We start from the raw sequence: 14,920 nt of genomic DNA on the forward strand, positions 1-14,920 counted from the left end.
AGTTCTACGTGGTGTAGTTCAAAGCAAGAGGAAGACTTTTCTTTAAATCTATTAGCTTTCAAAACTTGGTCTGAAAACAATAAATTCCTTCTCTGTTTTAAACAAAGTTCACAATATTCATTTGTAGTTCTCAATTCACGGCCTGAAAACAACAAACCTTTAGAAACTAAGTTCACAATTTTTGGAGGCGTAATACCTCCAAAACACTCTTCTCACCGCTAAGTGAGACATTAAGCACAACCACAGGCAGACAAATGCGTGGAATTCAGTGGAGACTCCTTGCTCGACATAAATATAAATAAACACGAGCAACAAACCCCCACTAAATCCCAAAAAACACAAAAGTCTGTAGTTAAAAGCAAGCAATTACTGCAATTCTTGTAAGATCATTAACCAAAACACAAAGGATGCCTCCCTACATCGCATAGTCGGTTAGTTCTCTCACCTCACAAACTGCAAATGATCTTTTTGGTCTCTTGCCAAAAGAATCTGTATCAAATCTGAGGAGTCTCCCTTTCCTCCACTTCTTCATCACAATTCTGTATGCAGTATTTCCATGGAGAGAGCCTCCATATTTGTTGCCCACTTTGCATACAACACTACCACTAACACATTATGCAAACGTCTTCCCACATTATCCCTTTTAACTCCATTAGGCACATCATCACATACATGTCATGTGTGAAAGCACCTCTGGTCACTTCAAACCCACAACACTACCACCAGCTCTAACAATGTCCCTACTATTACCCTCAAACAATGTATCCAAGAGCTAGGTCCTAAATTCACTTGACCTGCAGGAAGTAACAGCCAAATCTTCCTTTAAATCAGGTTCTATAATCTTTAAAAAAAAAAGACATTGTATAATGTAATTCAAGATACACTATCTGAAATATTGACAAGAGATTTGTACCAGACAGTAAAGCAACAACAAAGGAAATTACCAACTAGCTTATACTTTACACTGTATCGTAAAATTAAAATAAGCCTTTTATTAATTTTTCATTCCTTCGAAAAAGCCAATTTAGCTGAGAAGTTTCATATGGCATAACAATATTAAAATATTTAATGTAAAGCATTGCCATTGAAATCATTACTGTAATATTTTGACATTTGGTTCAGTTAAATATCTTTTATTTGACTCACAACATGCCAATATTTATTTCAAATAAGGGTTTCAAGTACTAAATAATAAAGAAGACATAGTTTTATACCTGGGTTTCAGCTATTTATTTACCATAGAAAAATATCCAATTGACTTTTGACCAATATATTTTTCTAATGTTTTATACTTCTCTTCCCCACCCCAAAACCACTTCCATTTCCCATTAACTTCTCCCACCAATCACCTCCTTTCTGTGCCTTCTCCCCCTGTGCTGTTTTCCATCATTAAGACCTCACTTATCTTCTATCACCCTCAATGCCCTTATGTAGCTACTGCAACCCCCATCTCCATGCCTTTCCTAAGCTTCTCTCCTTTATTTGCTGCAATCACCTCCATCCTGCCCACTATTCACCCAGCCCAAACCTCTGTATCACTTCATCTATTTTCTCCACCTGCAAAGCTCCACAAGAGTATGTCCCAATTCATCTTTGCCATCATCTCTCTCACTATCGTTCTCTTTATCTCACTCTCCTTTCCTTTCTAACTGGAGTATCCATGACTATACAACAAGACACCTATCTCTGTCCCTCTGTACTTTTGATTTCTCAACTAGCACAAAGTCAACCGCCTCAATACTACTCCCCACTGCCAATTGAAGCGGTTTTGTTTTTTTCCTGTGTCTCTCCTTTTTCTTGTCTTGCAAAGTACTTGGTGACCCTCTTGATGGTGCCACGTAAAAAGCACCCAGCTGTAAAAACCATGTCAAAACAGACAATGGAACCTGGTACAGCTCCTAACCTTGCCAGCTCCTGTTAAACCACACCAGCATGGAAAACAAATGTTCAATGATGACAGTGATGATCTCATTTTCCACATTAGAGTGGGTAACTTTAGAGCTGGATATTCTCTCTGAACTAAGAATTAGAAAAGGTACATATTTTTCAAGCAGAAACATTAAGATCTTTCACACCACATTTTCTGTAGTCATACAAGGTACATTAGGCAAGTGCCTTCTACACCTGTCAGGTGACCAAAGCCTTGCGAGTACATTTGGTAGACCGAAACTGAAAGAAACACATATGTGTGTGTGTGTGCATGCATGTGAGTCTTGCTTTGACATCATGTGATAGTTATGAATGTCACTGTCATCCAATATCCTGTGAAAATATGTCTGGTTATGGGGAAATATTACCTTGCTGGGAAACAAGTAAGGGTTGACAACAGGAATGGCACATGCTGTAAAAAATCCACCTCAACAAATTCCATCTGATCCATGCAAGCATGGAAAAGTAGATGTTAAAATGATGATGATTATACAAGTTAGCTTAACTATCATTAACTTCATATCAACTACGCATTGCTCTCACAAGCAATCAGCCCTGAACTCTTTTGTGATTATCTCTCAAGACTAAAAAACAGAAAAGAATTAGAGTACATCTTACCAGAAGCTTCACATTCCCCACTAAGTTAACTGCTAAACCTCTCATACTGTAATTTATATTTAGTATTTTTATTTCTCCCATACTATTAATCACTGTTTTTCTAAACCCTTCTAAAGAAAGGCAGTATTATCTATTCTTTGTCATAGACTTTTCCTGCAGATGCTTCACCAGAAATATAGAATATATGGTACAATGGCCAAATAGAAAACTTAAACTGCATGTCATTCAGACTCACTCGATATAGTATTAACTTTATATTAATTCTTTCATCACCTTTGAAAATATACTGTATTAATTTGAAGCTCTTATAGATACTTCATTCTTGTGTGTTATTTCTTTTATTTACCAACAGATAACAATTATTTCAGCAAAGCAGTCATTGGGGAAAAGTACTATTCTGCATAATTCTCAGTTAACAATCTTGAAACTAACGTTTTTATTCAGACTGACACTTCTAGCAGCTCAGCAATTATTCCTGATGCAAATTTTCCAGTCTTTATTTGCTTCTTCCTACACTAGAGACAAATGTGAATGAATAATTTGTTTTTACAAAATGCCTTGCAACTTTGAACACCTCACAATGTTACACATTTCCAAAGTTTCCTGCTGTTTGTTAGATATAATTTCCATCTAATTTTTATATACCAATCCCAGAGAATCCTATCTTCAATTTCTGCCAAACTTGATAATTATAACTTCAATCTACTAATGCATTCCCTCCACTTTAGTCACAAAGTGAATTTGTCATCTTACAGAGTTATCTCTCTATAAACATCCAACTGTCCTGAATGTTACTGAAGTTCCAATGTTTACTTAAAGAAGCACCATCAAGTACTATTTGGAAATTTTCCCTTATGGGCTAACCTAGAGCTAAACAAAACAAAAAAGAGAAATAAGTGTAGAAGTAAGACTAACTTCAACTGCTTCATTTATCTCATTGTTTTTCGTTTAATACTTGGTCAGCTCTGATTTAGACTCATCAAAGTTGCTCTATGACACCACTTCCACCTTTTCAGATATAGCATAACCACAAATACATTATCCTTTCCTGAGATGGTGTGATATGAAGATTTGGCTGTCATTTCCAGCAGAAAAATTAAGGATGAAATAAATCAGATATGACATAAGATTGATGGGATAATATGTGATCAAATTCAGTTAGCAAATACATTCGTGCACGTGCATGTTTTTCATTCTTTTACTAGTTTCAACTTTTGTAACTGGGGCAATGCTTTCAAGAGTATATTATTAATTATACTGTCTCCATCTATACATATATATATCATCATCATTTAAACAGCAATGTTCCAATGCTGGCATTGGTTGGACAGTTTGACAGGATCTCATGGGTTCAAAGACTGCATCATGCTCCAATGTCTGCTTTGGTATTTCTATAGCTGGATGCTCTTTCTAATACCAACCACTTTACAGCATGTACTAGGTGCATTTTTTTTTGTGCCACCAGAAACAGTGAGATTGCAAGACTACAATTCCCAAAGGGTAGACAGCTGCATGCTAAATGAGGAGTTTGAGTATGAAAGAAGCCAGAGCAGGCTTCTTGCTACAAGGGAACTTAGGACCACTCACATTTTAGAAGAGTGGTGTTGAGGTATCTGGGTAGACTTTCAAGGTATGTAAGAGTGAGGACAGAGAAACCTGGAATGTAGGTGAATAGAGGTTGCAGGTTGCAAGAGTGTATGAGAGAGTGAAATGGAGAATAGGGAAAGAAAGGTAGGAAACAATTGTAGAGACTGGGTAGGGTTAAAGTAATGAATGGTGGACAAGGGGTGGGGGAGGACTAATAATGCATGTAGTGAGTAGTAGAGGATGACTAAAAGAGCAGCAGAATAGCCATGATGATTCAGTAGACAAGGAAGAGATAACATGTGGTTGGATAGGTTGCAGGAGGGAAGGGGTGAGATAGGCATAGTGCATGTGAGTGACATACATATGGTGGTAAAAGGGAAGAGATAATTTGGTAGCACAGTGGGGTGGGGGTGATCAATGTAAATTGTGGGTGGAGAGAACAGTGTTAATGGATGAAGGATGGAGAACAAGTGAAATGGTACCAGGTAATAAGAAAAATATGTAGTAATCAAGGAAGAACTTCAGTTAGAGAGCTGATGGGTAGTGGGAATGTCTTTAGGAGATTGGGCAGAGGGCTCAGTTTGCTCTCTCATCCAGTCCTTGAAGGTATGTCCTGACACATCTACCACCATCTTTCCATGTCAATCTTTCTCTTTAAGTCTCCTTCTCCCTTCTCTAACTGGAATATCCTTGTATCATTTCTACCGCAAAGTCCCTCTATTATTCTAATAAACTCTCATCAACTGGCTCAAACCCACGTTCCTCAATACTACTCCCCCATCCCCAGTCAAGGAGACTTTGTCTTGCCTTGCAAGTAACTTGGCAACCCCACTGATGATGGTACCACAGAAAAAGCACCCAGCCCACTCTGTAAAGTGGTTGGTATTAGGAAGAGCATCCATACATAGAAACCATGCCAAAACCAACAAGAGCTAGGAACAGCCCCCCAGCTTGCCAGCTCTTGTCAAACTGTCCAACCCATGCCAGCATGGAGAACACAATACATGATGATCACACACAGTACTTCCAGGACTCAAGTTCACTGAGATAGGAAGGGTTCTTTGCAAGAACAACAAATTGGCAGTCATCTCAGCCCTTTGTCATCTCTGTGAGGCTCAAGGTCCCAAGATCAGCCTTTAGCACTTTGTCCCATATCTTCCTGGATCTCCCTCTTCAAATTTTATCAACATTAATATCAGCACTTCTTTATACAGCTGCTTTCATTCATATGTATCATATCATACCAGCACAGTCTTCTTTCTTGTACACTACATCTGATTTCTCTCATGCCAAGTTTTCCTCTCAGCCTTTAAACTTCTCAATTCTTGATTTAGTTTCCATGTCTGGAATTTCATTTCTAATTCTCCAATAGATTCAGCTATAGGGACTAAATCATCAACAATAGGAGTCCCCATAGACAACAAGTGGTTGGAGCAAAGTGCCAGCCAAGCTGAAAGTAACAGTGTTATTGAATGTTATGGATAATAGGGAGATATAGGCTAAGAGACAGGCTTGTAAAATCTGGATGGAAGGAGGTAACCAAGAGTATTACCAAATGGTTAAAAGGGCAGCTAAGCAAAGGAGATACTTGACTATGGGTGAGGCATCCACACCTGCTACTGACTTGGTCTCATAGGTAACGGAAGCTGTCAACTACTTCTAGTTTTTCTCCCTGGAATGTAACAGAAGCTGTTCTCTGCACATTTTCTGTGTTTATTGCTCCTGAGCGTCTGCTACATACAAAAACTATCTTGCTAGTTAGCCTCCCTTTGATATTGCTGCACCTCTTATGTGTCCATAGCTTACACTTGGTACATTTTATGGAGTATCTACCTACGCCTTTTCTACAGATCGAGCAGGGCCATCTACCTGAAGGGATTTGGAATTTGTCTGCCTTTCTACTTATTAAGACTTTGGTTTTAGCTAGGTTGACTCTAAGGCCCTTTGATTCTAATCCTTGCTTCCACACCTAAAACTTTTCCTCTAGTTCTGATACTGACTCAGCAATTAGAGCAAGGTCATCAGCATAGAGGAGCTCCCAGGGGCATTTTGTCTTGAATTCTTCTGTTATTGCCTGGAGGACTATGATAAATAGGAGGGGGCTGAGGACTGATCCTTGGTGGACCCCTGTCTCTACTCGGAATTCTTCACTGTACTCATTGCCAACCCTCACCTTACTGACAGCATCTCTGTACATGGCTTGCACAGCTCTCACTAACCATTCATCTATCCCTAGTTTCCTCATTGACCACCAGATAAAGGATCAGGAGACCCTGTCAAAGGTTTTCTCCATGTCAACGAAAGTCAAGTACAGAGGTTTATCTTTGGCTAGGTATTTCTCTTGTAGCTGTCTTACCAGAAATATAACATCAGTGGTACCTTTCCCTGGCACGAACCCAAACTGCATCTCATCTAGACTGACTCTCTCCCTAATTAGTTGGGCTATGACCCTCTCCGTGATCATTACCTGATCCAACAACTGGATACCTTTGTAATTATTTGTATTCAAAGTGTCACCTTTACCTTTGTAGCAGTTGACTATGGTGCTGGTACACCAGTCATTGGGTATAACTCCTTCATATATCACTTGGTTAACTATACAGGTGACTAGGCTATAGCCAACACCGCCAGATATTTTGAGCATCACTGCAGTGATTCCTGATGGGCCGGGGGGCTTTCCCTGTCTTCATACCATTAATTGTTTTATCTTCCAAGGTACTGTCAATTCGGATAGCTGGTCCCTCTGTTGGGTCGACATTCGGCAGACTTTATAATCAATTTATTGCTCATAAACTTTAACAATAGAATTTTAAATGGACCCTGGTTGAGAACCACTGAGCAAGATAAAATGCAGTTTGACTTCATACTCAGAAGTGTAACAATGGACCATCAACCTTCCTAGTGAGGCAACTGCAGGAGAAATACTTGGCTAAAAGTAAACAATCATTCTTGGTACTCATTGTCTGAGATGGTACCACTAGTGGTCACTAAAGACACTAGGTGTAGACGAGTGCCTTGTGAGGGCTGTGCAAGCTGTGTACAATGATGTAGTGAGTGAGTGTCAACAACAATTTCAGTGATGAATTTACCATGACAGTAAGAGTCCATCAGGGTTCAATCTCCTCCTATTTATCAAAGTCCTATATACATATGCATATAAACTTACATATATATCTCATCCCTATCACATCTTCATCTTTTCTCTCTCTAGCTAAAGTAGCACGTTTCTCCTCTAACTTTTTGTTCCTCAATACCACTCTTCTCTATAAAAACCATGCTAAAGCAGAGCTTCATGCAGTCTTTTGACTTGCCAGATCCTGTCAAACCATCCAACCCATGCCAGCATGGGAAACGGACATTAAATGATGATGCTCAATATCAAGTGAATGAGAAAGAAACATTCAATACATATAGAGGATATGGTTTTTAACTGTAACTGAAACTGAGAGCCTTTATCGCGACTTGAATGTCATGCTACTGTAGTCTTCAGGCAAGGCTTGCCCAAAGATCACAGTGGCATGAAACTAGTTGCGAAACAAACTCTCAGCTTCAGTATTAATAAAAAAGACTATATATATATACATATATATATATATCCACATGTATACATACACATATACATTATATATATCCACACACACACACAAACATGTATACATGTAGAAGTAAAAGGAACTTTTTACACATTTTTTTTACATTTATATATGCGTGTATGTATACACACACAGGTGGCAGTGGGGTGGGGGCTGATATAGTCATCCTGTACCACTTCGATGATTAAAGAAAGAAACATTTATTCCAATGAAGTTGATTTTATTTGAGTATCATAGTTCACCATGATTATCTCAGCTAGATCATAATCTATTGCAGCAATCTGTTTCAATGGTCTCAATTACAACTCAGGTTAAATATACTATATTCAACAGAACCAATGAATATCTAAACCAATAATCTAAGAGCTTAATCTTATCTTGAGGTTGATGTTCAATTGCGTGTTCGACAAACGTAATATATTAAGGTCGATTACAAATAACCAAGTAACTAGATACAAATTATTTTAATTTAACTTTAAAATGGGAAAACACCTAAATATCTAGTTCGTTTTCAATAAAATACATAATTTTAGATTAACTAGCTTGATAAAGCGGTAGGTTTATTGTAATTCACAAACATTAAACCTAGCTTTGGAGGATAACTTGTTTAAATAAAGATAATTATATCAAAATTGGCACTATTTAACATTCAAAATTAAACTTTGGTCTTTCCGAGTCATCATTCTAATATAAAAAGATCTAACATTGTATTTCTTGTGTACTATTACACAGAAATAATTTACAGACTAACGAGGTTATAAGAGAAAGTGAAATTTAGCTAAAGCAAGCTTTGGTAGGGAAAGATTTACTTAGTGATTTTGACTAAAAAATCATTTCCTTTCTTCAGTTAATTCCCTTCTATCCAATCTTTGAACAATTTAAGAGAATTTCTATTTAAACTCTAAATCTCAACTGCTTATTCATGTATGTCTTTAATCAAGGGATACATTTTAAAGCATGTTATGAGACTGACATTTCTTTGCATGATATATAGTGATGCTTAACAATAAGATCAATCAATAAAAACTTTACGAGACAGATTTCGCCCTCACCTACGAATTATAACAACAAATGTTAGACCACTAATAGGTCTATAAAGTTTCCATAGTCAAAATATACATTAGAATTAAGATCATCACTCATAAAATTGTCATTGACGGTACCTAACAGGTTTGATTTCATGTAATATAAATAATTTTATTTTGAATAGTGTGCAGTAGAGAATTTATTTTCAGGAAAACGGAATTGTCCATTAAAACATCAATAATCGTATGATACATTACAAATAATAGTTTCAATATATTTTAGTTTAATAATTTCTGTCGATCTTGAAATAACAATTCCTGCTGTGGTTTAAATTAAAATTCTTAAACTATCTAGTTATAAATGTACATTTTGTGGTTTGGCCTGTCTTTGTAAAAAAACACTACATATATATATTGAAACTATTATTTGTAATGTATCATACGATTCTTGATGTTTTAATGGACAATTAGATTCATTAAAACAGTATAGAATACTATTGTGTTGCTATGTAAAGCAACAGAACTAATGGATATTTAGTAGGAATTTTCGTCGGTTCTAAATTTGCACAATAATTGTGGACTGTATATTGCATGTTATTTTGATTACAAATCTTCACGAGATTCATCGCTAACTTACGTGAAAGGGAAAACAGCAAACATTTGCCAAATAGATTTGTAGATTGCTAGGAAGGACAAGAATAAAGAATTCCACCGATCATTAACTACTAAATAATACTGAACGAAGAAAACATTTGCTAATCAGAATGGCAATGTTTTGTTTTGTTTTATCGTTGAACACTTCTTTTATAATTAACAAAGTAAAATGACTTCCATTTTTTGTCTTGTATATATTTAAAAAATTAACTCACTCGTTTCTAAGTATTCATGTATTTTCTTCCGAGATAGGTTATGTAAATGAAGATAAGCGAAAACAATTGTTCCAGGAGAGAGGAAAAGAAATTAAGTAACGAAGTCGACTATCACTGGAGGACCAACTATGGCGCCGCGCTCAGTTTCATATACTTCCGTTAACTGTCCCCGGTTTCAACATAATGCAAAACTCTAAAACATTACCCGGTTGCAGCTTCTACTTCCGCCTACTTCTGCGCAGTTTATATCAAGTTTTTGTTTGTTTTTGTTAATTAAAGACAAAAAAACTAGTTCCAAGAAATTGTTGGTTTACGCCGGGAAAAAAATTCAGTTTAAATAATTCTTTAAAATATAATAAATTCCTGTGCTTGAGAAGAAGGGCTGTTTCGGTCAATGACATTCGAAGAAGAAATTTGGTCTCTTTCCTTCTTGTTTTCTATTTACATGTTTGTGTTTGTTGACATTTTTAAACAAAGCAAAATGTGCGAATATTAAGAGTACACATATCAGAATTAAAATGTGAACTCTTTGACTCACCCCGTTGATACTTCTCTATGTATGTATATATATATATATATTATTTATATTTATATATTTATATATTTGATCCTTTATATTGAACACTCAATATTTCATCTACATTCAATACTTTCTTTCATGGTGCCATCCATTTTTATTTTATTTTATTTTATATTATATATTGTATATTATATTATATATTGTATATTCCATATTCTATACCCCACATTGGTTCTGCAGGAATATAAATAAAACATAAAAAACAGACAGTGTTGGAACTCTTTTAAACAAAATAATATATATATATATATATATGTGTGTGTGTGTGTGTGCGCGCGCGCGCGCGCGCAAAACTACAACTGGACAGATAGACAGATGGATAGATCGAAAAAAGTAAATTGCATGATTTGTGTGTAAGTTTAAAAATCTGAATTTTGAATGCCTTCAGTTTATATTGAAAGCATAGCTGCTCTAATTGTTGTACGCCACTCTTTTACACATTACTATATATATAACCGTGCGTTTTAATTAATTGAGTGTTTTGGGCGTTATGAATAATCTCTGCATGCCTTCTCGTATATAATATGGTCGACACAGTTGATGTTCAATTTGAACTTGTGGACGTGTAAGAAGAGTAAATGGGTTAAGCGAAAATAAGGGTGACGAATCTATCTGTTGTGCTTGGGTGAATGTACTATACAGCTAACTAGTTCAGAGAAGTGGCCGTTGTCATAACAGTTTTATTATTTATTTATTTTTTGTTTTAGTCTGGAGGAAGAGGACAGGTCACTCTATGGTCGTATGAGATTGACATAATTGATATTCGGAAGAATCTGCAAATTAATGGTTGCATGCAAACCATGTGCAATAAAGGGTTCGAGATAGTTGATATCTGATGAGGAAGGATTTGGAAAAGTGGTTTTGAGAGTCTAGTGAATCTTGCAAGCATGAAGTGGATTCGATCCACCATAGCCAAATTTATATTACAGTTCAACAGAACTTTTCTCACGGTGAAACAATGGTTTTTTCAGTGACAGCAATTTTATATATGCCAGATGCCTTTAGCTCGGCCGAAATAATATCTTCACCACTTGACCCTTTTTAACCTCTTCTATTTCACCAAAGGCGAGAATTAAGATAACAAGACCACCAACTAAATCTATTGTTCTCAATGATATGTCTATCCTTCTGGATAGTTATAAAAACAAGAACCCTCAAGCAAAAGACAGTCCCTTGGTGATAACTCAACCAGTTAGTAACTTGTTGACAACTCAATCAGTTAATGAATGACAAACTCGATTCAGAGACAGCTACCATCAGTTTGGGAGCAGAACGCTAGAATCATGATCCAAAGCAAAGCAGCTACTAAAGACAAGGGTCAAATGGAGAAATGAAATTTACTGTCAGCAGCTATGAGACTCAACTTTGCACACTCTTTCACTTTCACTAACTCACTTTATCTTCTCTGCACATTACCATATCTCTTTCTGTGGTTTACTACCACAATACGAACACACAGGCTGAAATTACCTTTTTTCTTCGCACGCTCTAGGATTTTATCACCTGCCCGTCGAGGCAAGGTATCATATTCAATGTAACGGTAAATAAATATTTTCTTCACAACTTCAATCACTGTTCTTTCATCTTTAACATAATGGCTATCACCGAAGAACCAATCCTTACACACTGATTACGACTCCAACATTCCATCCTACTGTGTATCGACTATCGTCTTCCCATATTATTGTTTACTAAATAATATCACCCGTTACAAGGGGCCTGGGAGCACGGTAAACACAATATGGATGATGAGAAGAGGAGAAGCAAGTGAGTTGGATGAACCTGAATGGAGATGGATCAAAATCAATCAACTCCAAGGAGCAGAAGCCACTCTAATAGTTTTAGAAGCAGGAGTTGAGTGTGAAAATAGCATATCTCTGATACATTGGCTGGATTGTGTTGGTCAGTGGGATGGGTGTAATGCTGTCTAAAATGTCTGGATGCGTACCAGCAACACCGCCCCAGATATGGGAGCAATATTCCATTGTGGATCTCAACTGGGCTTTGTGTAAGTTCAGTAGCTATTGGGAGCTGGAGAGTATTTTATGGTTCTGAAGAGAAGGCTAGCCTCTGTCGTTCAGTTTTGGCTATAGGTTGTAAGGTCACCAAGAATGATCATGAGTATTAGTATTTGTAGCAACTCTGAGGATTTTAGATACATGAAGAGACAGAAGAAACATCCGCTAGCTGCTGTAACATATTGGTGACTGAGTTTTTGCCAGTCAACCTGATAGTCTTGTCTAGGATATTTATTTGCATAGCAGCAGTATTACCTTAAATATATATGGAATTGTTGTTGTTGGCACTCCGTCGCTTACGACGTCGAGGGTTCCAGTTGATCCGATCAACGGAACAGCCTGCTCGTGAAATTAACGTGCAAGTGGCTGAGCACTCCACAGACACGTGTACCCTTAACGTAGTTCTCGGGGATATTCAACGTGACACAGTGTGACAAGGCTGACCCTTTGAATTACAGGCACAACAGAAACAGGAAGAAAGAGTGAGAGAAAGTTGTGGTGAAAGAGTACAGCAGGGTTCGCCACCATCCCCTGCCGGAGCCTCGTGGAGCTTTAGGTGTTTTCGCTCAATAAACACTCACAACGCCCGGTCTGGGAATCGAAACTGCGATCCTATGACCGCGAGTCCGCTGCCCTAACCACTGGGCCATTGCGCCTCCACATATATGGAATATATTTGAGTTTTGTAGAGAATCTACAGTTGGTTGAACTCTTCTCTGACCTCAATGAGAAGACCTAGTCCCATGCGATGTAGTTTCAGCAGTGTAATGATAAGAGGTTAAGTATTTAACATTTGAAGGAACTTTTATGATTTTACCAGTGTGTCGTGCAAAACTTGTGGACGTGCATAAATTATATTCACGTACACACACACACACCTTGGCTTTTATAGATATGGATATATGACGCACACACATGTTAACATATAAATAAAATCTCTTAAACATTCTACCCGGTTGTGCCTCTCTTTTCCTTCTGGCACATATACGCATTTATTCTTTTCATATTTATTGTATCGACTGTGTGATGTGCAAAGGAGCCATTCTCGTCACCTCACTTTGCATTGTCATTTACACATTTGAGGGGATTGAGGAAACAGTCGACAGGTTTGCTGCGGCAGCTTGCGTATTTGGACTGACTATCAGCATCAAGAAGACTGAAGTTTTATTCCAACGTAGGCCTAGCTCAGGACATACTCAAGATTGAAACGTAATGATAGACAAGCCACTCAAATGGGTCAGGTCATTTAAATATCCTGGAAGTACAGCAAATTTGAAGGGTGCTCTTGACGAGGAAATCAATGTTTGAATATGTATGGCTGCATGTGTTTTAGGAAAACTTTGCCATGGTTTGTGGGATGAATACGGTGTCAATCTGAAAACTAAAATAAGTGTATGCAAATCTTGTATTTTGAGCACATTTTGTACGGAGCAGAAGCATGGACTCCCTACTACAGACATATAAAGAAATTTAAAAATTTCACATGTGCTGTGTGCGCAATATCTGCAATATAAAATGACAAGATATCAAATGTCAACATCTTTGAAAAATGTTGTATCTCCAGCATCCAAAGTATACTGCCGAGAATTCGGCTCAGATGGGTAGAACATGTTCGAATGAAAAATGACCGCATTCCCAAAATTCTTTTGTATGGCCAACAAATGGAGGGATATCGCTGCGAAGGAAGACCTGTCCTTAGGTATAAGGATAAGTTGAAGCAATCTCTACAGCTTAACTCGACATCTTGGGAAGGTCATTGACTAGGTCGATCAACATGGCGCAAAATTTGTCATGATGTATCAAAACAATTTGAGTTGAAAAAGAACAATAGAAGAATTATATCCTGGAACCAACACACATATTTACCCAATCCCAGATAAACCAAAAATCATCAATGTCCTCACCATTGAGACTTCATAGCAAAATCCATACCTGGACTCAAATTACATTCACGCATCCATCGCAAATAGATGGTTCTTAGTTTTTTTTTTACTCTTTACTCTCTTATTTTAATTTTTATTTACCAATCTCTTTAACTTTAAATCCTCTCCTCCAAACACTCATACGTCGAAATCGACTATCTTATATATATATATTATATATATATATATAGAGAGAGAGAGAGAGAGAAAGAGTAAGTGGGTGACGAAGTTTACCTAAACATTGAATGAGTAAACAATCTATCATAATTATATACATCATCATCATCGTTTAACGCCTGCTTTCCATGCTGGCATGGGTTGGACGGTTTGACTGAAGACTGGCAAACCAGGAGGCTGCAATGAGGCTCCAGTCTGTTCTGGCAAGGTTTCTACAGCTGGATGCCCTTCCTAACGCCAACCACTCCGACAATGTAGTGGGTGCTTTTCAAGTGCCACTGGTACGGGGGCCAATCAGATGACACTGGCATCGATCACGCTCGAATGGTACTTATTACGTGCCGCCAGCACTGGCATCGGGATTATTATATATGTAGTGAAACTACCTATCGCCATTAGATACAAAACTACCTATCGCCATTCTTCTCATTTAAATATAAACACGCGCGGGCGTAGCGGAGGATCTATCTCCTTGTCATCACGTGACTGATTAATATTCCAAGCGGCAACTTCTTCGAACCGTTCCCGCCAGAACGCAAACTGACCAATCACGGCCCCTAATAAGGTCACGTCATAGAGTATTTTTCTGAAGCCTTCGGGAG

At 37.4% G+C, this 14,920-nt stretch overlaps 2 protein-coding genes across 3 annotated transcripts in view; one reads left to right on the forward strand and one right to left on the reverse strand.

Annotated features, from left to right (window-relative positions):
• Nucleotides 1-9,779, reverse strand: part of LOC106883758 (enhancer of mRNA-decapping protein 3) — a 33,520-nt gene extending 23,741 nt beyond the window's left edge. For both annotated transcript variants that reach the window (XM_014934887.2, XM_014934880.2), the window contains exon 1: nucleotides 9,622-9,779. The gene's annotated coding sequence lies outside the window, so the exon portion shown is untranslated. The remainder of the gene's footprint in view (nucleotides 1-9,621) is intronic.
• A 145-nt stretch (nucleotides 9,780-9,924) lies between these two features.
• The window catches only part of LOC106883768 (negative elongation factor D), a 44,256-nt gene continuing 39,260 nt past the window's right edge, over nucleotides 9,925-14,920 (forward strand). Inside the window, exon 1 of the mRNA XM_052978601.1 lies at nucleotides 9,925-10,178. The gene's annotated coding sequence lies outside the window, so the exon portion shown is untranslated. The remainder of the gene's footprint in view (nucleotides 10,179-14,920) is intronic.

This window comes from Octopus bimaculoides, chromosome 2 (genome assembly GCF_001194135.2).
Source record: "Octopus bimaculoides isolate UCB-OBI-ISO-001 chromosome 2, ASM119413v2, whole genome shotgun sequence".
Taxonomy (NCBI): domain Eukaryota; kingdom Metazoa; phylum Mollusca; class Cephalopoda; order Octopoda; family Octopodidae; genus Octopus; species Octopus bimaculoides.